General features: G+C 40.8%; 1 protein-coding gene across 3 annotated transcripts in view; it reads right to left on the bottom strand.

Moving 5' to 3' along the window:
- Positions 1-22,337, bottom strand: part of LOC125458297 (protocadherin Fat 1-like) — a 154,830-nt gene that overhangs the window by 126,994 nt on the left and 5,499 nt on the right. Inside the window, exon 2 of one of the 3 annotated variants that reach the window (XM_048543474.2) lies at positions 2,777-2,808. The exons of the other annotated variants lie outside the window; for them this stretch is intronic. The gene's annotated coding sequence lies outside the window, so the exon portion shown is untranslated. The remainder of the gene's footprint in view (positions 1-2,776; positions 2,809-22,337) is intronic. 3 annotated transcript variants of the gene reach the window in all.

A 22,337-nucleotide genomic window follows, 5' to 3' on the forward strand; every position in this document is an offset into this window, starting at 1 on the left:
CTCCTCTGGTGCTGTTTGGCCTGCTGTGTTCACCCAGCTCCACACCTTGTTATCTCAGATTCTCCAACATCTGCAGTTCTTACTATCTCTGATGCTAATGAAAGATCTTTCTTTAAGTTCGGCTTCACTTCATACTGGCTCACACTGTGCAACTCTTTTTTTCGTTAATCAATTTCTGTCAAAATGCATCAGTTAACAATTATGCGTTCCTCATCCTCTTGCTTTAGAACTACACCAATAGAGGTACCTTTTGCAAATTTCAATTGTACATAGAGAAAATTTTCAATGTGCATTCACAGTCAGCAAAGGTCTGCACTGGAATTCAAATTTGTAGCATCCAATCTGTGTTTTTATAACATTGGTTTTCTTTAAGCACTGCTCTTTCTCCATTATAGTTATTATCAGTGTTTCTGAATATGAAAGCTATTCAGCTAGTAACAACTGCTTTTGTTCAAGGCTAATTAAACTGAATGTTCAACACTTAGCACGTCATCTGACTTTTCACTCGAGGAAACAATCTAAGTGCTATGCACTGGGGATATGTATAAGTGGCTAGAACCCACAGCACAGGATTTAGTGACAAATTAAGGAAATTTAGCGAACCTTTTAAAAGAGTTAAGCATGAGAGTAGAGATTGTTATTCCACTGATAAATATACTGAACTAAATGGACCACACCTAGAATGCATATGAACAGTTTTGGTGTCCTTTTCTAAAGAAATATAAGCCTGCACTGGAGGTAGTCCAGATAAGATTCACTGGGTTTATTCTGACTATAGAAGGTTTCTTTTTGAGGACAGGTTGAGTAGATTGGGCTTGAACTCATTGTAGTTTAGAAGATTGTGAGGTGACCCTATTGAAACAAACAAGATTTTTTGAATAGTTGACAAGGTAGGTGTTGGAACATCATTTCCTGTTGTGAGAGAAGACCAGAGGACATAATCTAATGGTGTGCAGTTGTCCGGTTAGGAATTTCTTCTCTAACAGTAGAGAATCTGTGGAATTCTTTACCACAGAGACTGGGTTGTTTGGGATATTCAAAGCTGTGATTGACAGATTTCTAATCAGTAAGGGAACTGAAGGTTATTGGGGGAAAGGCAGCAAAGTGGAGTTGAGGATTATTAGATCAGTCATGATGTCATTGAATGATGCAGGAGACCAGATGGGCCAAATGCCTTCTTCTGCTTCAACATCAAATGGTCACCAAGTGTACTGTATCATGCCGTACTGATGCATAATGAACAGTTAATGTATAAATAAAAAGGTAAGTCAAGCCGTGCGGTCCAGTGGTACTGTCCATACATCTGCTTCAGGTGGTAATAGCCACAGAGGTCTATCCAAAAAATATCTGAGCAAGTTGGTATTTAAAAAGAGCTGGTCATGAGTGAACAACTTCATTGAAGTATTAGATAACAAGGTGTAGAGCTGGATGAACACAGCAGGCCAAGCAGCATCATAGGAGTAGGAAGGCTGACGTTTCGGGCCAAGACTCTGCACTCCAAAATGTAATAGAAGTCTACACCAAAAATAGCTACCGGCAAAATCTTAGCTCCAAAGACTGAATTGGCTAAATGAAAGTATACCAAAAGAAATAAGGACAAGAATTACAGCTTAGTGGTAGAAATATTATGAAACTCAGTATAATAATATATTCATCACGTATAATATCATATGCGCTTTGCAGGCTATTAAATAGGCACTTTGGAAGTGAATTTGCTGATGTAATGGAAGAAATGCAACCATCAATTTCGACACAGCAAGTTCCCAGAACCAGCAATGAGGTAATCATAAGATAATCTACTTTACTTTTCTGAAGAAGGGTCTAGGCCCAAAATGTCAACCTTCCTGCTCCTCTAATGCTGCTTGGCCTGCTGGGTTCATCCAGTTCTACGTCTTGTTATCTCGATTTTAGTGATGTTGGTTGAAAGAAATATATTGACCAGGGCATGAAAAAGACCTACCCTGTTTTTCTTTTAAGGGTATCATAAATCCTTTACAAATTGTCTTGGGGCATATGGGATCTCGATGTAACATCTCATTAACGGGTAGCACCTTTGACAATGCACCAGTACTGGGCTGCAATGCCAACCCAGAGAATGTGGCCAAATTTCAGACTTTCTGACTCTGAGGTCACAGTACTTCCAGCATAACTAAAACAGTTTGGTCAATATCATTGATAGTGGGAACTGCAGATGCTGGAGAATCCAAGATAACAAAGTGTGGAGCTGGATGAACACAGCAAGCCAAGTAGCATTTCAGGAGCACAAAAGCTGACGTTTCGGGCCTAGACTCTGATGAAGGGTCTAGGCCCAAAACGTCAGCTTTTGTGCTCCTGAGATGCTGCTTGGCTTGCTGTGTTCATCCAGCTCCACACTTTGTTATCTTGGTCAATATCATTAGATATTTGTGGGATCTTGTGCAAATTGGCTCCCCAGTGGCACTGTATTTCATATATTACACCACAAAAGTACTCAATTGGCTGTACAGTGCATCAAGGCTTTCTGTGTTGTTGGAGGCAATTTATTAATACAAAACTTTCTCTTCCTTACCTATAGAGGCTCATTGCGCTCAATACTACATCTCCTGAGGTTATAGATTTACAGAATCACCTTTTGCTGGCCGGACAGCAAATTAATGTAAATGAGTCCTTTCAACAAGATATTAATTTAGCTAAGTAACAGGAAACAGTAATTATACAGTAATTAAGGGCTAACAGAACATTTACATCTCAGAGAAGAAAATTTAACTTAAAAAAAATACAAATTAATCAGACTTACCAACAGTTGGTTACCTGACCGAAGTGACATTTCTGTTCGAAAGAGCAAAGGAATTACATTCGCACAGCACTTTTCACAAACTACTGGACATCTCTTTAGGGCAATGAAGTACTTTTTGAAACCTAGTCACTGTTGTGATGTAGGAAATGCTGCAGCCAAAATGCGCATAGCAAACTTCCACATGTGATAACGATGAGATAATTTGCTTTTGTGATGTTAATTAAGGAATGCCATCAATAACACCCCTTGTCTTCTTTCAAGTTGTATTAGAGGATCTTTACATCCACCCAGGCAGTTAAATGGGGCTGAAAACAAAAAAAATGCTGCAGATGCCGTGGGCAGGGAGCATCTACAGAGAGAAAGCAAGCTAAAAAAGCATTAGGAACTGCTGATGTTGGAGAATCTGAGATAACAGGGTGTAGAGCTAGATGAACGCAGCAGGCCAAGCAGCATCAGAGGAGCAGCAAGGCTGACGTTTCGGGTCTGGACCCTTCTTCAGAAATGGGGGAGGGGAAGGGAGTTCTGAAATAAATAGGGAGAGAGGGGGAGGAGGGTAGTAGATGGGTAGAGGAGAAGATAGGTGGAGAGGAGACAGACAGGTCAAAGAGGCGAGGATGGTGGTTGTTCCGGAGGGAGGAGGGTAACTTCTCCAGGGTAGGCACAACCTCCATCCCCACCTCTTGAGCGGTCTGTCTTCTCTCCACCTATCTTCTCCTCTATCCATCTTCTATCCACCTCCCCCTTCTCCCTATTTATTTCAGAAACCCTTTCCCCTCCCCCATTTCTGAAGAAGGGTCCAGTCCCGAAATGTCAGCCTTCCTGCTCCTCTGATGCTGCTTGGCCTGCTGTGTTCATCCAGCTCTACACCTTGTTATCTGTTTAAAAAAAAATTAGCTTGCTCTCTCGCCATGGATGCTCCTGACTCACTGTGATCTGCAGCATATTTTGTTTCCAGTTCAGATTCCAGCACCTGTAGTAATTTGCTCTTATATTTAAACAAGGTCTTCATTTAATGCCTCAACCAAAAGGTGGCTCTGAAAGCATAGTACTCGTTAGTAACACAACAGTGTCAGGTCTCTACTTGAGCCCTGGAGTGGCACTGGCACACAGAACCTCATGATTCAGAGATGAGAATGCTGCCAACATGAGCCGCAGCTGGTGCCATGTTGCAAGTCAAGGGAAAGGAAATTTGGGCAATCTGTATATATAATATCCGGCCCGCCCCCAATGTTCGTTTTTGTAACCTTTCCAGTGTTGAACTATGTAACTTAATATGAGAATTGTTCAATCTCATAATTTACTGTAAGCAACATGTTAACATTTACAAGTTAGTCAAAAATGCTTGAAACATACCGTACACTTATACTTTCATGAAACACCTCAGTCCACAATTCTAACTGTGACCTGCTTTAAAAGAACATGTTATTACTCGCATCAGACAGCGAATTCCAGCCCTAAAGTTATCTGGGAAATCTGGATTTCCGTTGGTAATGGGTATTCTTGACAGAGACCCAGAGATAAGTGGCAGATCAAAAGAAAATGTCACTTTAGTGATCGGAAGAATAGACTAGGCATCTGTTGTAAAAGTAACAACACTGACAGCAGTGGGTTTTAAATAAATGACCTGTGCTCAGAGTCAAAAAGAGGCAAATATACTCTTACCAAAATGAAAAATAAAGTGGGTGTTTTGAATTAACAAGAGAACAAGATTGTGTGAATCCAAGAAGGCCTCAAGTTAGTTCTATCAAATGGGTTATCAAGCAATTACTTCAAGTAATGGATTTTACTGTAACTGTTAACATTTTACAACTCTTACTTTTTTGAAGGTTAGTGATGAAAAGAGTTGCCAGTTTCTGCATTCTCTCACATACACACGGTTTGATGATATTTTCTGAGAATGAATCTTACCACACTTGAAACATTAACTCTGTTTCTCGCTCCACAGATGGTGACTGATCCACTGAGTTTCTCCTATGTTCTCCATGTTTGTTTCAAATTTCCATCATCCACATTATATTTCCTTTGTTATGATAATATGATAATGAACCAGGTAATACGTTTTGTTTTGTGCTATGACTGAGAAAATTAGCCAAAATACCCCCAGGTCAAATCTGCAAAACAGTACATGCATATTTTTCCCATTCATCTGAAAGGATAGGGACACCTCAGCATTATTTTTAATCCAAAAGTACTGCAGTGAAGTGTCATCTGCAATTGCTTAATGAAAATAAACATCAGCAGGCCACTCAGGATGGGAGTCTGATCCACTATTCTAGACTATAAGATCATTAGACATGGAGTAGAAGTAGGCCATTCAGTCCATCAATTCTGTTCCACCACTAAACAAGATCATGGCTGATCTGGTAATCCTCTACCCCACTTTTTTGCCTTCTCTCCATCGTCCTTGTTTCCCTTATTGATTTAAAAAGGGGCTCAATGAGGTAAGGCAGACTGTGGAGAACAGCTTTACTCTTCATCAACTAGCTGTGAGCATACTTGAGGTGCCACCTTCAACATCCCTTTGCAGTAAAGAATTCCACAGATTCACTACCCTTTGAGAAAAGACACTCATTCTAATCCCTGTCTTAATTAGACAATGTCTTATTCTAAGATTATGTGCTTTCACACAAGAATCAACATTTCCACATCTACCCTTATCCAGTACCATAAGATCAAGAATGATCATCTACTTGACCACCATATTCCCACACTGTTCCCACATCCATTGATGTCATTAGCTGTTATCATTGATGATTTTGTGATATTGTATCCCACTCCAAGACAAAGGTGAGCAATCAGGAGCAAGAATCCTAGTTGATTTTATCCCACTCCAATCAATGGCTGTTCCATCCAAATCATCTTACACAGACTGAGTTTTTAACATGAGATCTACATAGTTTAAATATACACGTGTTTATTCTGCTATATCTTATTGTGGGAAATAATATAATGTATAAGATTGTACAAGGTGTATAATGTATAAGATTTTTGCCTACACATCTGCTTGTATATTTTACAGTATTTTCCCCCTTTAATACAAAGTTAAATAACAACTGTTTTTAAATTCCATCATGATCTCACCAGTTCTGAGGAAGCGTTAACTATTTTTTTTCTTCACAGATGTTGCCAGTCCTGCTGAGCTTTTCCAGGAATTTCTGTTTTGTTTCCTGATTTACAGCACCCACAGTTCTTTCGGTTTTTATGGTCTCACCCCTCCCTGTTTCTGTAAGAGCCTCTAGATCTATAATTCTCGGAAATTCCTGTGCTCTCCAAATTTTGCACCTTGAACGTCCTTAAGTTCTGGAATTCCCTCCATTAACATTTATATCTCTCTTCCTTAAAAAGGCTCGTTTCCACTTAGCAAACGTTTGTTTAATATTTGTTCTTATGAAATGCATTGGGACAAGTTATTACATTAAGGTGCAGGCTGATGTGGTTAAAGTATCCATCACACTTCCATTGCCACTATATCCTCATTTGAGGATGAGCAGTTAGCCCTGACAGCAATGCTCACATCCCATAAAATAAACTTTATAATATGTAGGTAACAGATTATATAAATACATGACCTTCTTCATGGACAACAACTGTATTCCGATTGGAAATGTAATAGTGGCCCGCCAGTTCTATTCCTTCCCAATGATGAAACCATCTGAACACTGTTCTCCATCTGACATTAGTCTTGGAGTTCAACTACAATTCACAAGATTTATAGAGATATGTCTCCATAGCATTCAGAGAGAGGAGGAGGGGAGGCAATGACCCTATGATTATTATCATTACACTATTAATCAAGAGACCCAGGTAATGCTCTGTGGATCCAGGTTTGAGCATTGCCATGGTAGATGATGGGAATTAAAAATACTAATGATGGCCATGCAACTTTTGTCAATTGTTGAGAAAAACCTATTTGGTTCACTAATGCCCTTTACAGAAGAATGCAGCTGCCATGACGTGTTTGTGACTCCAATCCCACAGCATTGTTGTTGTCTCTTAACTGCCATCTGGGCAGTTATAGATGGGCAATAAATGGCCACATCTAATGAATAAAAAAAGACTTCTTTTTGCACCTACTCTTAGAATGTCATGTTTGTCAGAAGTGAAAATGTTACAACAAAAACAAATGTCATGAAACCCCTCCAGCAGTAGAAATGGTCATGAAATGGTCAAGTTATCATAAAAACCTAATATATCCATGAATATCTTGGGGGCAGAAAACAGGATGTCCTTACTTGGCTGGCTTAATTGTGACCTCAATCCCACACCAACATAGTTGACTCTCAATCGTCCTCTGAAATAGTCTGGCAAATCACTTAGCTATGTCAAAATATTATTTCATCAAATCACTACAGTATGGAAACAGGTCAATTTGGTCCAGTGAGTTCACACCAACACTCTGAACAGCATCCCATCCAGACCCATTCTCTACCTTAACCCTGCATTTACCATGGCTAATTCACCCAATTTACATCTCCCTGGACTCTACACAGCAATTTAGCACACCCAATCCACCTAAACTGCACACCTTCGGGCTGCGGGAGTAAACTGGAGTACCTGGAGGAAACCCACACGGAAAAAATGTATAAATGCCACACAGGAATCAAATGCAGGTCCCTGGCCCTGTGAGGCAGCAATGCTAACCACTGTGCCACCCTGTGCCCATACTATTGTTCAAGAAGGCCATTTGCCATTATTTCTGGGCAACTGAAGTCAGTTAGTAAATAGCGGTCTGGCGAGCAACATCCAAATTGTGAGATGAGAAAAAAAACAGCAAATGCAAGTTTATACCTGCATAGTAATCCCTCAATGTCTTCTCGAATTATCTTCAGCATCTGTACCAATTTACAATTTGCATTTTTTTTGCTGTACATTATCTCTCATTTTTATGACATTATTTCTGTCTTCTGTTTTGTTTTTACAGGGTTTTAAGTCTTACTTAATGATTGAAAATGCCAATGGAATTCTACCAATTTTACACCCCTTCAATAATTAGTCTATTTTTGATACCAAGCATCAGGTAAAGGCTGCACACAGAAGTTAGAAATTTCATCAGGATTCATTGTGAATAGTTCATGTAGCTCTCGTAAAGTTCAGGTAATTGTTTTCAGCCATGACCTTGAAGAGGCTTTTCCCTTAATACAGAAGGTTAATACGGACACAATGAAGAAAAGAAAGGATGCTAGTGTAGCAAATATCCAATGTGTAAATTTGGCAAAAATAAAGGAAAAACACTTAAATTAACATGGTGTCTTTCACACCATAGGTACATTCTAATATTTTACAACCAATGAAGTACCTTTGAGGTGTTGTCAGGTTTGTAATGTAGGAAACATAGCAACCAATTTACAAACAACAAGCTCCAACAACAACAATTATACAAATGACCACATAGCCTGCTGTAAGTGTTGGATGTAAGATAAATGTTGGCTAGTGAGAATTCCCTGCTCTTTCTTGAATAGTAGGTGAGATATTTTACATTGATCTGAAGGAGCAAACTAGGTCTTGGTTTAACATTTCATTGGAAAGGTGACAACTCTGACGGTTTAGCACTTCCTCACCGCTATGTGCTGAAGTCTGGCACCATGTTACCAAGTCCCTGGAGTGGAACCTGAACCTACCACTTTCTCATTCAGTGGCCAGTGACCCACCACAGAGTCACAGTAGTAGAAGAGCATTGCTGGCTTAATATGGTGACTAAACAGTCAAAGGCTAATTATCAATGTGAATAAAATTTAAAGAAAACTTTATCCATCAAAGTGTGTCAGAAAAACAAAGATGTTTCCTCACAATATGTATGTACAATGAGAAAAAAAATACACTCTCAACATAAAGTTGATATGAACTGTCAACCAGCCACCCTGACTGTTCTGTTTCTTTGTTATGTACCACCTTTGACTTAATTTAGAATCACATGCCTCATGTGGTGGTGGGATTCGTATTAATTTCAAATGGATACGTCACAGATTGCACAGTATACTCCTAATGTGCATGCAAACCACTTAACTGTGTTAGTACAGAAAATATCTAGATACTATTAGGGCAAATTCCATGAGAGCTTATCAAAGAACAACAGTATGTAACAAAGCCACACAGCTTGAATTCCTAGTTCGCTGTACTTACTGATCTCAACTGCAGTCCAGTATTTGTAATGCTAGCTTTAGGTTTGGTATCCCGGGACTCGGAAGGAAGCAATGAGTCCATGTATCTCCTACTGGCCGTGCTGAAAAGCTCATGTATGGAAATCAGCTGAGGACATGACAGGTTCCAAACCTTCCCGTTGTATAACCTGCTTACATTTCTTTTCTGGGTGCATTTATCTTTGAAATTCCTTGCCAAGGTGTGGGTGATGCTGGCTAGACCATATATAGTCCCCATCCATGGTTGTTCTGAGTAGGGGTAATGGACCTTTTCCTTGCACAACTAAAATCTTTGTAAAATCATCAGATTTCCAACATCTTCGGTTCTGTGTTTTATGTTATTGAAAACTTTATAATATTCCTATGATGACATTAGTTAACATGAGTAATGATGTAGGAGCTGTGATAGATGTTCAGTTCAAGTTGGTGTATAACATGAAGGCTATTATTATGTTTTGCTGCTTTCTTTGTTCCTGTTGATAGAGGTTGTGCTGTCTGAGCAAACTGGACAAGCTGTTCTCCAAGTTTTTTGGATAGTTCACACAACAACTTTAATGGTGAATCAAAATTAATAAAGTCCAGACCAACTGTTTTGTCTTGGATGGTACTTAAGCTTCATATGTGCTTTGGCATCTACATCCATGCGAGGAAAGAGTGTATCCATAACAAAGTGTGCTTGAAGAGTTGTGAACGGAGCTGATCACTGGAATGATAAGTAAGCAACATGCTCTGACTTTATAAAAACTCATTAATGTCACAACTAAGATGAATCTTCCCCTGGGAACTCCCGCATCTATTTTTTTGGGGGTGTATTGACACGTATCGAGTATGATCCAGTCCGTCAACGTGTTTACCCTCAACTCCATTCAGAACCTGTTTTTATTGCATTCATTTTTGCCACAATGAATTAAAAGCTGCCTTCATCTCAATGTCACCAATGCTGACTCTCCTCTTGTTTTAGAGGTTTGGAGCCAAGCAGCAGAACATGAATTGTGCAAGTTAGAGGTGAACAGGTTTCTGTTTAATAGCTCTATTCACAACACTGTCCATGTCCACTGACTAATGGGAGACAACTGATAATGACTGGAATTGGCACGGTTAGACCAGTCTTGTTGGAATTTCTAGTTAATTTTTAAACAAGATATTGTAAAGCTGACTCACTGAGGATGAATCACTGCCTTCACTCTGAAATGGAGTGAAAACCAGAATGAGCAGACAAGGTCTTTTTCTCAGGATAGGGGAGTCCAAACCTACAGGGCATAGGTTTAAGGCGAGAGGGGAGAGATTTAAAAAGGACCTGAGGGCTAACTTTTTTACACAGAAGATGATGCATATATGGAATGTGCTGCCAGACGAAGTGGTGGAAACTGGTGCAATTACAACATTTAAAGGGTATCTGAATGGGTGTACGAATAGGAAGGGTTTAGATAGTTTGCAAACATGATGAGGTCAGTTTGGGATACCTGGTCAGTCCAGGCAAAGGATGTATTTCCATGTTGTATGGCTCTATAATAAAAGAAAAACGTAACTTAAAAGCAGGTCATAGAGTCACACAGCATAGAAACAGGCCTTTTGGCCTACCAGGTCTATGTCAACTTAACAAACACCAAACTAAACACTAATTCTATTTCTATTTGCATGGAGCTGAAATTACAGAGCCCTCATTTGACCAGCAAATTGCGCAAAGTGATACTCTCAATCCTTAATGGAGCTGGTACAGGCTCTACTCTCAGCCAGTGCTTGTAAAAACACAAGTAACTAATCCAAATGTCTATGTGAAAGACCAGAATGTACTTTGTCACACTGAAGCTGGTAAAGGGCCAAAGATCCTGTTCAAAATTATTTTAAATGCTGTCAACTAAGAGTCAACGTTCAAAGTAGAGTTGGTCCATATGTGGGATCAATTGTCACTGTCTGCAGGGCTTTAGCTGGGCCTGAATGGGACAGAGGTCACCACTGACCTAGCAAAAGCTGAACTCAGCCGCACAGGGCTACTGTTAATAAACACTCCTGAAATTTTCAACAGATCAAACAATGAAAATATTGAGCAGTTTGAAATATTGCCCAGAAATACCTCTGAATTTTATTAAGGTTAAGAAAGTGGTTCAGAATGCTGCCACAGGTCTGGTACTTCATAAAGCTGAACTCCAGGTTGTTGTCCGTTCCTTCTCCAAAGCTGATGAGAAAATGGGACCTACACTGAATACTTGGAAAGGCTCTCAGCCAACTAGGTTCCACAGCACACCTTCCATACTTCCTCCCTCGCCAGCCCACCGCCCATTGTTTAAGATCGAGTGTAAGATCTTGGACAATGTGGAATATTTTCCACATTTTCTCAGTGAAAGAAACCATGATAGGGTAATGGTGGTAATGCTATCAACCTTTGATCTTTTTGTTAGGCTGTTTTTATGGGCAATGCCATCACTAAGTGGGCTAGGTAAATATACATTTGCAGAAATGCAGCAATGCAGCACATTTTCAGAGTCACACATGTCTAAAGCAAGGGAATGAGGCCTTTTCGCCCATCGCATCATGCTGGTCAAACACCACACCTAACTATTCTAATCCCATTTTCCAGCACTTGGCCCATTGCTTTGTCTTTTATGCCTTGGCATCACAAGTGCACATCTAAATGCTTCTTAAATGTTATGCAAGATTCTGCCTCTACCATCTTTATAGGGTTCCAGATTCCCACCACTGTGAAAAAAATGTTCCTGTATCTGCTCATAACCTTCTGCTCCTTGTCTTAAATCTCTGCACCTTGGTTATTGTTCTCTCTGTCCCCTGACTATCCAATCTATGCTCCTCATATAATTTTATACATCTCAACCATGTCCCCCTCAGTCTTCTTTGCTCCCAGGTAAACAACAAGTCTATCCAACCTCTCTTCAGAACTAAAACTCTCTCGTCCAGGGAACACAGATTCACAGAGTTATTGAGCTCAACAACATGGTAACAGACACTTCAGTTCAACTTGTCCATGCCAACCAGATAATCTAAATTAATCTAGTCCCATTTGCCAGCATTTGGTCCATGTACTGCTTATTCACATACCCATTCAGATGCCTTTTAAATGTCGTAATTGTACCAGCCTCCACCACTTCCTCTGGTGGCTCATTACATGCACGCACCACCCTTTGCGTGAAAAAAGTTGCCCCTTAGGTGCATTTTAAATCCTTCCCCTCTCACCTTAAACCCATGCCTTCTAATTTTAGACTCCTCCACGCCAGGGAAAAGACCTTGGCTATTTACCCTATCCATGCTCCTCATGATTTTATAAACCTCTATGAGTCACCCCTCAGCCTCTGACATTCTGACCCTCCTGGGAAAATGACCCAACCTGTTAGGCCTCTCCCTCTAGCTCAAACCCTCTAACGCTGGCAACACCCTTGTAAATCTTTTCTGAACCCTTTCAACTTTCACAGCATTCTTCCTATAGCAGGAAGACCACAATTACATGTAGAATTCCAAAAGTGGCCTAGCCAATGTCCTGTACAGCTGCAACATGATCTCCCAATTCCTATACTCAATGCACAGATCAATAAAGGCAAGCATGCCAAATGCTTTCTTCTCGATCCTGTCTACCTGCAACTCCAGGCTTAAGGAACTATGAGCCTGCATGCCAAGGTCTCCTTTGTTCAGCAACACTCCCCAGGACTTTACCATTAAGTGTATAAGTCCTGCCTTGAATTTGACTTTCCAAAATGCAGCACCTCAAATTTATCTAAATTAAACTCCATCTGCCACGCCTCATCCCCTCGGCCCATCTGGTCAAGATCCTGTTGTATTCCCGGGCAACCTTTTTTGCCAACCACTACACCTCCAATTTTGGTGTCTTTTGCAAACTTACTAACCCAGAGGATTCTGGACAATTGAAGATGGAGGACGGGACAAATAGCTATAACAGCTGCTCCTTTTTTTGAGATTTTTCAGTGTTAGAGCTGATTTTCTTAAATTCTAGGAGCAGTAATTACTGTTTTATAAGCTGCTGCATTGATTTGGAACATCTTGGCAAAATCTCCTCTGCAGCCTCTCCAGTGCAATCACATCCCTCCTGTAACATGGATTCCAGAACTGGGGGCAATATTGTATCTGTGGGCTAACCAAATTTTTATACAGTTAGACCATAACCTCCCCGTTCTTAAACTCCATGCCTTATCTAATAAGGGCAAGTATCTCATTGCTGAAAATTACTACCAGTCCTTTTGGTATTTCCTCCCTTGCCCAGGATGCATTTCATCTGGCCCTGTAGGTTTATCTACTTTTAATCCTGCCAGGCCACTCAGAACCTCCACTCTGTTTATGTTAATTTCTCTAGGAGCACCATCGCCCTTCTGTCTGATTTCTGTACTCACATTGTCCATCTCACTAGTGAACATTTAAAAGCTTGGTCTACATCCTACAGCTCCACGCTCAAATTACCACGTTGATTTGACAATTAATTTCATTCAATCTTGTTCCAAACTAAAAGCTTCCTGCAAAACAATATGCATTAGCTCCAGGGCTAACACCTTACAGTATTCGCAGGAAGTTTTTAAGCATAAGTCGCGAGTCTGGCATTTCAAAATCTGTTCACATTCCCTGGTTTTGAGATCAGCAACATTCTCACTGAGTGAAACCGAAAGAACTGCGGATGCTATAAATCAGGAACACAAACATAGCTGCTGGAAAAGCTCAGCAGGTCTAGCAGCATCTGTGAACAAAAATATCAGTGTTAACATTTCAGGTCCAGTGACCCTTCCTCAGAACAGGAAGGGTCACCGGATCCAAAATGTTAACTCTGATTTTTTTTCTTCACAGATGCTGCCAGACCTGCTGGGCTTTCCAAGCAACTTTGTTTGTGTTTCCCATTGAGTGAAACTTCATTTCTCTAATTCCATGTTCTGGTTATCTGATGTCATTAGTAAAAGGATTCTCAAATCATCTTGTTCTTGATTGTGGTTGGCTATTTTGGCAAGAAAATAAGTAACAGCTTTAATCGAGAGAAATTTTCTGTTCAGCTATTTTAATAGTAACACTATATTACCTGTATTGGGAACGCACACTCTGATTTTTTTTTTCTTTTTAATTCAATCTTTGGATATTGGATGAAATTCATTGTATCCAATTTGGTAGATTTGAAAAATTCTACAAGTTACAACATTTGTGTGAATGTTGACACTATTTCGAAATGTTTTGTTTTCTAGCCATTTCTTATCTAAAATAATGACAGCTCATTATCCAAGTGTGTCCTTGAACCCTGCAAGATTGGATTTGTTCCTTTATCAGTGCTCCACTACTGTGATTTAAGTTAGGGATGCCTAAGAAAGGTGGAACGACTATTTGCTTCTTGCTTTATGGAATAATATCTGCTCCTGTTCCTTCTGATTTCTAGACGGGTCGGTACGTGTGCATATATGCACGTGATGAAGACAGGAAGGGCCATAGCTCAACTTCTCCAAGATTGGAATCCTTAGGCAGTCCCTCAGGATTGTGGATAACTCGCTTCCACTCCAGTTTGATGAGTTGTGAGATGGCTGATAATTCCAATGTGCAATCTGTTGGCATGTATGAAGTAGATGGATATTGAAGGATTGGAAAGATGAGGAATTAGAAGCTTTGTGCGCTCTATTTAAAGCCTTGGCATCGCTTTTGCACATTCCTGACAAAGTATCATGATATGCTCAGTGCTTTTCCAAATGCACTTTCTCTATTTTGGTCCATCGTAAGTCATGGTTTCCCATGATTTGATTGGTACGTTTGATCTCTACTCAAATGGTTTGACGATTTCCTGTCCTCCATGGAGTCTCTTACCAAAACTGAGCTCAGTGTAGACCAATTGTTTTCAGAGTCTGCTGTCGGGACCTGATTGTCATTTACTGCTAAATATGGTTGTTTTGAGTGATTTGTTATTTCAGTACTAGGCATATTGGTTTATAGGCATTGTATTGCCTTTCCTGCATTCATACGTTTTTAGTGTTTTGCAAAGATTCTATTGCAATATTCTGTCCAATTTTCTTTTTCCATGATGTGGACCTCTGAGGTCTGTGTGCAGAAGCCCACCAAGTTGATCAACGTGCGTGGAGCTTCCTAATGGCTGCACTGCTTAGAGGCAACATTATTTCACTAATGGCATACTAATGGCATGTGTTTTGAGGGGCCTGCTCTACACCATCTAAGTCTCCATGCATACATGGGGACCATTGCTGTCTGGTAAACCATGATCCCCTTCTCAAATTTAAAATTACCGTTCTCAAATCTTAATTTTCCTCACTGAGCTATAGGCTGAGCTAGCATACGGGAGGCAATGATGATGGCTTTCAGTATTGCCTGCCTTCATTGCGAGGGACTTCAAAAATATGGAATGTGGTTCACATTTTCCAGAATGTCATTTCGACCTTAATTGACAGGTACTGATGTTGCGCAGTGGGAGCTGGTTGGAAGATTACCTTAGTGTTTAATCAAAGACCATTTTCTCATACGCTTTGGAAGAGGAGTTGGCGATAATCTGGAGCTCAGTTTCTGTGTGAATATCATTCGGGAAGCTAGAAAATGTTCACTACCTAGGCTGTCCTGAGAGGACTGACTTTGAACGGAAAAAGCAAATAAACAAACACTGACAAAGAGCAGGTCAGATAAATATTGAAGCTTTACAAACAATGCTGGAATTAGAAGTTGTTCAGACGGGAGGTAGTGGTGGTCTTTGGGTCAGGACTTGGGAACATTATCTGGCAGCGTCTTAAATACTTTGAATGTGGGGTCAGAATGAGGATTCTGCAGGCTCCAAAGTAATGCCAGGTTACATTGCCAGTTCCCACTTGCCCCTTCTTGATCACTTCCCTTCATCTCAGCGTCACAACCCCAAATTAACTTTGACTTCACTTCTAAGCTGCCTGGTCAGTACCCACGCCCTGATGGATCTAAATGAAAACCATTGAACTTAGCCAATTTCAAAATGGTCCTGGCGCTTTCATTTTGCCTGGCTTTGTGCCAGCAGACCAATAGTAACCAATGTCACCCTTTGTTTCATAACAATATGCATTAGCTCCAGGGCTAACACCTTACAGTATTCGCAGGAAGTTTTTAAGCATAAGTCGTGAGTCTGGCATTTCAAAATCTGTTCACATTCCCTGGTTTTGAGATCAGCAACATTCTCACTGAGTGAAACTGAAAGAACTGTGGATGCTATAAATCAGGAACACAAACATAGCTGCTGGAAAAGCTCAGCAGGTCTAGCAGCATCTGTGAACAAAAATATCAGTGTTAACATTTCAGGTCCAGTGACCCTTCCTCAGAACAGGAAGGGTCACCGGATCCAAAATGTTAACTCTGATTTTTTTTCTTCACAGATGCTGCCAGACCTGCTGAGCTTTCCAAGCAACTTTGTTTTTGTTTCCCATTGCTTATTTTATCTAAGGCGGGGGCCATAACAGTACTCATTTGTTACGTACAACATGCTGTACGTATTTCTTATTATGTGGGTTTTCGAACTGGTAACCAAGAGCAAGTCTTTTCTTTCCTGTGATGTCCACTGGAAAAGCAAAAGAAGGGGTGGTAAATCCCACTCTGGCTGGGGTTCAGGCAAGCATGTGTTGTGAAACTAGCCTTCATATTTGGGCAGGCCATCGCACTAAGATGTAGAATACAGTAAAATAATCAATAAATCCTTCACAGCTGTGTGGTACAAGGTAATGACTCACAAAGGGTTAATGTTCATGTTACAATGACCCATCCATTTTACTTAAGTTGTACACAACTTGTGGGTGGAAACAAGGAATTCTCTCCCTTTCAGGGGGAGGAGATGTATCTGTACGTCTGTAAGATCCTCAGAAATATGGGTGAATCTTATAGGTGCATGAGCAAAGTGGGCTTTGCCAAAATTTGTGGCGGAAATGGGCAAGAAGTCTGCTGACCCCTAGCTTTACGTTGGAAGCAACTTATTGCATTTGCCAAGCAGTAAGGTGTATGTCTCACTACCTGGCAGTGAGGGGAATATAGGCGGTTAAATGTTTTAATTTCACCGCACTTCACCTCATTAAGAAAAGAAGCAGCTTCCTATCATTGAGTATTCTCAATATGGAAGTCACACCAGTACCTAACAGCTTCAGCTTGATCACAGAACCTTTATATTGCACACTGGCCACTAACGTCTCAGGGCATGCTGTATCGGCACCAGCCAGAACTGGCCCATCACCGTGAAATTGTCATGTGCCAGTCCGTAAGAACCCTCATGGCACATCTCCAATCCACTGGCATGACGCTTTTGAACTTCAATGCTGTATCTTGGCTTTACTGACAACTCTCATTGTAATACCGCAGCAAGGCCACTGGGCACTGAGGGACGTGTACTCGTTTCATAGACTGGACTAGGCTGCACCTACAGGCTTTTTGCTTGCTGTCATTGCATGCATTCACACTCTGAACTTCCCTGGATGCTCACAGTATCACTGCTTTGCCTTGCGTTACTGAGCTTTTACCCCTCAGCCAGAGAAACCAGGCTCACAGTACTGCTGCACTGCGACGCTGATCAGCACAGACACTCAGCCAGGAAGCTAGCCATGGACATCAGCAGTCCTCAGGAGGATAACCTTTAGTTAGGGGCTTGTAACAATAAGTCAAGGGCAGCATCCAATATGAATCCCGTGGCCACACTCAGTCAGCTGCTTGGAGGGGCCAGAGTCAGGATGCTCTCCACTTCGGTGGGGGGGGGGGGTGGAATGAATGTCAGGCTTGTCTTGGTTCTTTCTGCCCTGTGGTGGGCTGTTCCCCCATGGAATGGAAGAAAGGCAGGTTTTAAGGGAAATGAAAGTGGGTGGTTTATCTGTCACTTATGGTATAGATGGGGAGATGTCCTCAGAGGGTAAGTCAGCAGCACAGAGGGCACACAGGGTCAGTGGTGCTGCAGGTTGAGGTGAGTGCCAGTGAGCGAGGCAAGGTATTATTTAGGGATAGTGAGAGTGATAAAACATAATCCTTGGCGGGTGGTGAGTGAGGCAGTGTGCGTGTGAGTAATTAAAGAGAAGATGGCAGAGTGGGGAAGGTTATTGACTGTTTCTGTATACTGGATTCCATCAAATTGTAGAGCCTGCTTTAAACCAGGTGGCTACCTCAGACCCTGCTGGCAACGATCTGGCGTCGCGGCCTCCACTACTGGCCCTGGGGGGGTGAAGACATCCTGCCCGAGTGATATTCCATTGATCACGGCCTTCAGGTCCTTGTCCACAAAAGATGCATTAAAATTTCCCTTACAGTCATGCTCAGGCAACTGCTAAGAACTGCACAGGGCAGTTCATCCAGTATCACATACAGGAGAGGTGGTAAATACACATCAGTCAAGGAGTGGCTATTTGGGAAGATACCATGGTTCCTGCCAAAAAGAACAGGTAATCACGTGCATTGCTAACAAACAGTTAAGTGTTGTGGACACTCCCCTGACTGAGCTGGGTGACTCACTATCTAACCACAACTCCCAAATCCTTATTCTTTGTACCACTGTTATACTGTTCAAAACTGCTCACCTCTACAAGAACATGATTCAGGTGACAGTAGGATAGGATTTGAGGAAACAAACATTTAAATAATACTTTTAACATGCTCCTAAAATCAGATTTCCTGTAATTTGTTAAACTCCAGGAGCAGGCAAAACATTTGAAAATTCTCACTTTCTCCACTTTAGCTGAGGTCTAAGGTATTGGGGTTAATCTTTGCCTCTCAAAGTTTTCTTTCCTGATTTGATAATGGTGTCAACTCAAGCTTAGATAGATTCCCATGGGAGCCAACTGCACTCAGGCAGTCACTCCTAATGTAAATCTAGAGTGGTAGCAGGTTTTTCCACAGTGAAGTCTTCACAGCCTAATTTCATATGGGCCTCATTCAATGTCTGTGTATAAACAACTTCCAGCTGAAATTAACAATCAGGAAAGAAACTCATAGCTAATGATCCTCCTCCATGCCACCACTATCCCTAGCTCAACAACTTTTGACTAATTGCAGCATGGACTACTATTACCGCTGCTGAGATAATCTACCTCAACACAAACGAGGGCTGGAACCTGAAACACTTTGACCTCTAGAATTCTGTTCTACATTGGCTGTACAGAGAATCCAGTATCGTTAAACTGTGTGAAAGCAAGAGCTCTCAAATCAGACAGAACATCGCTGCCCTGTGAGCCTCAACTTAAAACAAGCGGTTTTTTTTCTTTCGGCCCTAAGACTTTTCATCCCAATTGTTGCTATGAGATATTGCTTTATATGTTTTGGTTGCAATGATACGGTCTATACGTCTTGAGTGTCAGCATTCCATATCACGGTATGGTGCTACAGACATATAGAAATACTGTACTCATTATCAACCTAGGATCAGTGGCAGCGCTTTCACTTCTGCGTTAGCAGGTTTTGGAGCATCAAAAATAGGAGTCGGCTATTTGGTCCTTCAAACCTATTCAGCAATTTAATATGATCATGGTTAATCATTCTGCTCAGGACCTTACTCCTGCTTTCACTCTATACCCTTTGTTCCTTTTAACCTTAAGAACTACATCTAAGTCCTTCTTGAAAATTCCTTCTTATTCAAATCCAGAGACATGAACATCCAACCGGAGTTAATACTTGCAGTGTGAGGGAATGCTACTTTGCCACCGGTATCACCTTTCAGATTAGATTTTAAATGAAAGCTCTGTCCTCTCTCACTAGTGAATTTAAAAGTTCCCTGAACAGTCTGCTGTGGCCTGGCTGATATTTATCCCTCAACTCACTTGACTAAAACAGAAGCAGTCACCATTTCATTGCAAAATCTCCTGAAAAGCACTTTAAAATGTCCTGAGATTGTGAAAGACTATTTGATTGAAAGTTTATTTTCCTTTTTCCAGTTTGTTACCAAGTTTAATTTATGGCAAGTTTGTTATTTTATCTCATTGCTAAATATGTTTGTTATGCCTCTCTAAAGAGTACTTTTATTGTTTCTCATTCCTAAATGTTAATTTTCACCTTAATTATCATCTCCTTTCTCATTGCTCTATCATCGATAATCATCCTTCCTCTTGTTAGAATTAGACGGAGAACTTTCTGAGGTGACTGACAATTTTCTTCTGTACTGTGCCGATTTAGACTTGAATAGTTGCAGCAATACAGCTGCACCCTCTGTACATTTTGGTTGCTGAAGACATGTATGCACATGTTCTTGCAGCCTGCCAGCTAAACCACAGAAAACAGATATATCAGGTTTAAAATATAGGGAGAGGCTCATCCAAGACGAGGTCCTGGTCAATTTAAAGAAGTTTAGCAATTAACTGATCTGGTAAAGAACAGTAAGCTTAAGAAGGGAGAGATTCACAATGCTACTTTAGAATTGGGTTTCAATTTCCTGGACACAGTTTGCAATGCAGACATTCATCTGATATTTCATTTTACTAATTTCAGTACAGTACCTTAAATTGCAGAACATCACAGCATATCAAAAGATCATTTTCATTTGACTAATTTACCTGGAACTGCTGTTACCACATGATGTCACAAGCAAATGTGGTGCAACCTGTTAAATATGGGAAGAGAGCAAAATCTTTATCCAGATTTCCCTCAGCACTTTCCCAATCTCACTTTTCACATACTCGCAAACAATATTTTCAACATGAGACACTGGACAGAGATCCAAGGTATAGACTGACACATTTCAACATTCCCATTTACCTGTTCCAGGAATTATGGGACTGACTACAGCACCTAAATGACAGACAGATTCAGCTGGATAAGTAGATGTATCATTCACACTCTACAAATGTCCAATATGATCTTCGCCAACAAGAGAGAATCTAACCATCTCTCAATGATGTCCAACGGTATTGTATCATTGAATGACCCACCATCAATAGCCTAGGTGTACCACTGACCAATGCTTACCCAGGTACTTGATATATCTACAATGTACACAGGACCTTGCGTACTCTGTGTAAATATCTCATATTTTGATTCCTGCAAACCACTGTATCAGTACCTGACCATCATTCTAAAAATTCAGTGCCCCCATCACCGAAGAATGTGATGGGCGTCCCTCCATCATCACATGTACTACGATGGTTCAGCAAGGTTCACCACCACCTTCTCTTAGGCAATTAGGATACATGCTGGCCTTGTCAGCGATGCTCACATTTCATGCATGAATAAAGAAATCCTAGCAATGTTTGAACATGTCACCCAAAATATTTCGCATGAAAAAGTCTCATTATTAATCTAGTCTTACAGTATAGTAAATTCATTCATAGTAGGTTTCACATGCTGCACATACTGGCAAGGTTCATTGAGCATTTAATTTCCAGCCAACGCTGTCTAATTACATCCTTATATATTTCAATCTTGTTCTCTAACAGATGTTTATCCAGCTCCTCTGTAAAGAATTTAGCGTGATTTAATATTATCTGCTTTATCTAGAAGTCCGCTCCCCACACTTGTTACACCTGGTATGGCTCCGTCTGAGGCAAGTACCTAGTTTAGTTACCTTCACCAGCCATACTAAGGGTTGGCATGTCACCTTCAATGCAACCAAATGCAATTTGATGAGTTTTTTTTCACTCCTCCTTCCCCAAGAAAACCCAGGCTATAGACTTGCACTTCTCCCATTAATGCAGTAGTGCTCTTTTGAAAGTAGGTACCTAAAATTATTCACATTGCCATTGTGACAGAGACTGAATTTGGGAAAATGTTCCAATGCATTCAACAATTGTATAAGGAAAGTATAAATGTTGAGCTAAACGAGAAGTAATCTGTGGAGTGACTAAAAGCTTCATTAGGGGTGGATTTAAAGATCTGAAAGCAGATTTTAAAAGTGAAAGGGTAGAGGAATTTAGAAATGATTCTTCATGTGTTAAGACTAGGGGACAGATTTTCGCAGTGAACAGCTGAATCAGGAAGAGAGATTTTTTTGGATTCTGAACCCTCTTTGATAGGAAGTAAAAGCTGGTTACTGAAGGAAAGGTGTGAACTTAGTCAGTGTTGAATCTTCTCATCAAATCGTGGTGGGGCTGGAAGAAGCAGGAGTAGGCATTTGGAAAAACAGAGATAACAAGGTGCAGAGCTGGATGAACACAGCAGGCCAAGCAGCATCTGAGGAGCAGGAAAGCTGACGTTTCAGGTCTAGACCCTTTTTCAGACAGGGCACCCTCTCACTCTCTTCAGTAACTATTGCTGTGGCTGGTGTTTGGTCAGCAATTTTCAAAGTAGGAAAAATGAAACATGCCGATTCTTCATACATCTGAGTGCAGATGGTGATGTGAAACTCGAGAAAATGAGAATGTGACTATTTATATGCATTTTGACTTTTGACTTTTTTTTAATGGGGTTGGCTCACTCCACTCCATTGAACCTCTTCACTTATAAGTTGCATTCTCCAGTCAAAATAAGTGGATTGGCCATGCTAAATTTCCCAGCGATATGCAGGCTAGATGGATTAGCCT

Source organism: Stegostoma tigrinum, chromosome 13 (assembly GCF_030684315.1).
Source record: "Stegostoma tigrinum isolate sSteTig4 chromosome 13, sSteTig4.hap1, whole genome shotgun sequence".
Taxonomy (NCBI): domain Eukaryota; kingdom Metazoa; phylum Chordata; class Chondrichthyes; order Orectolobiformes; family Stegostomatidae; genus Stegostoma; species Stegostoma tigrinum.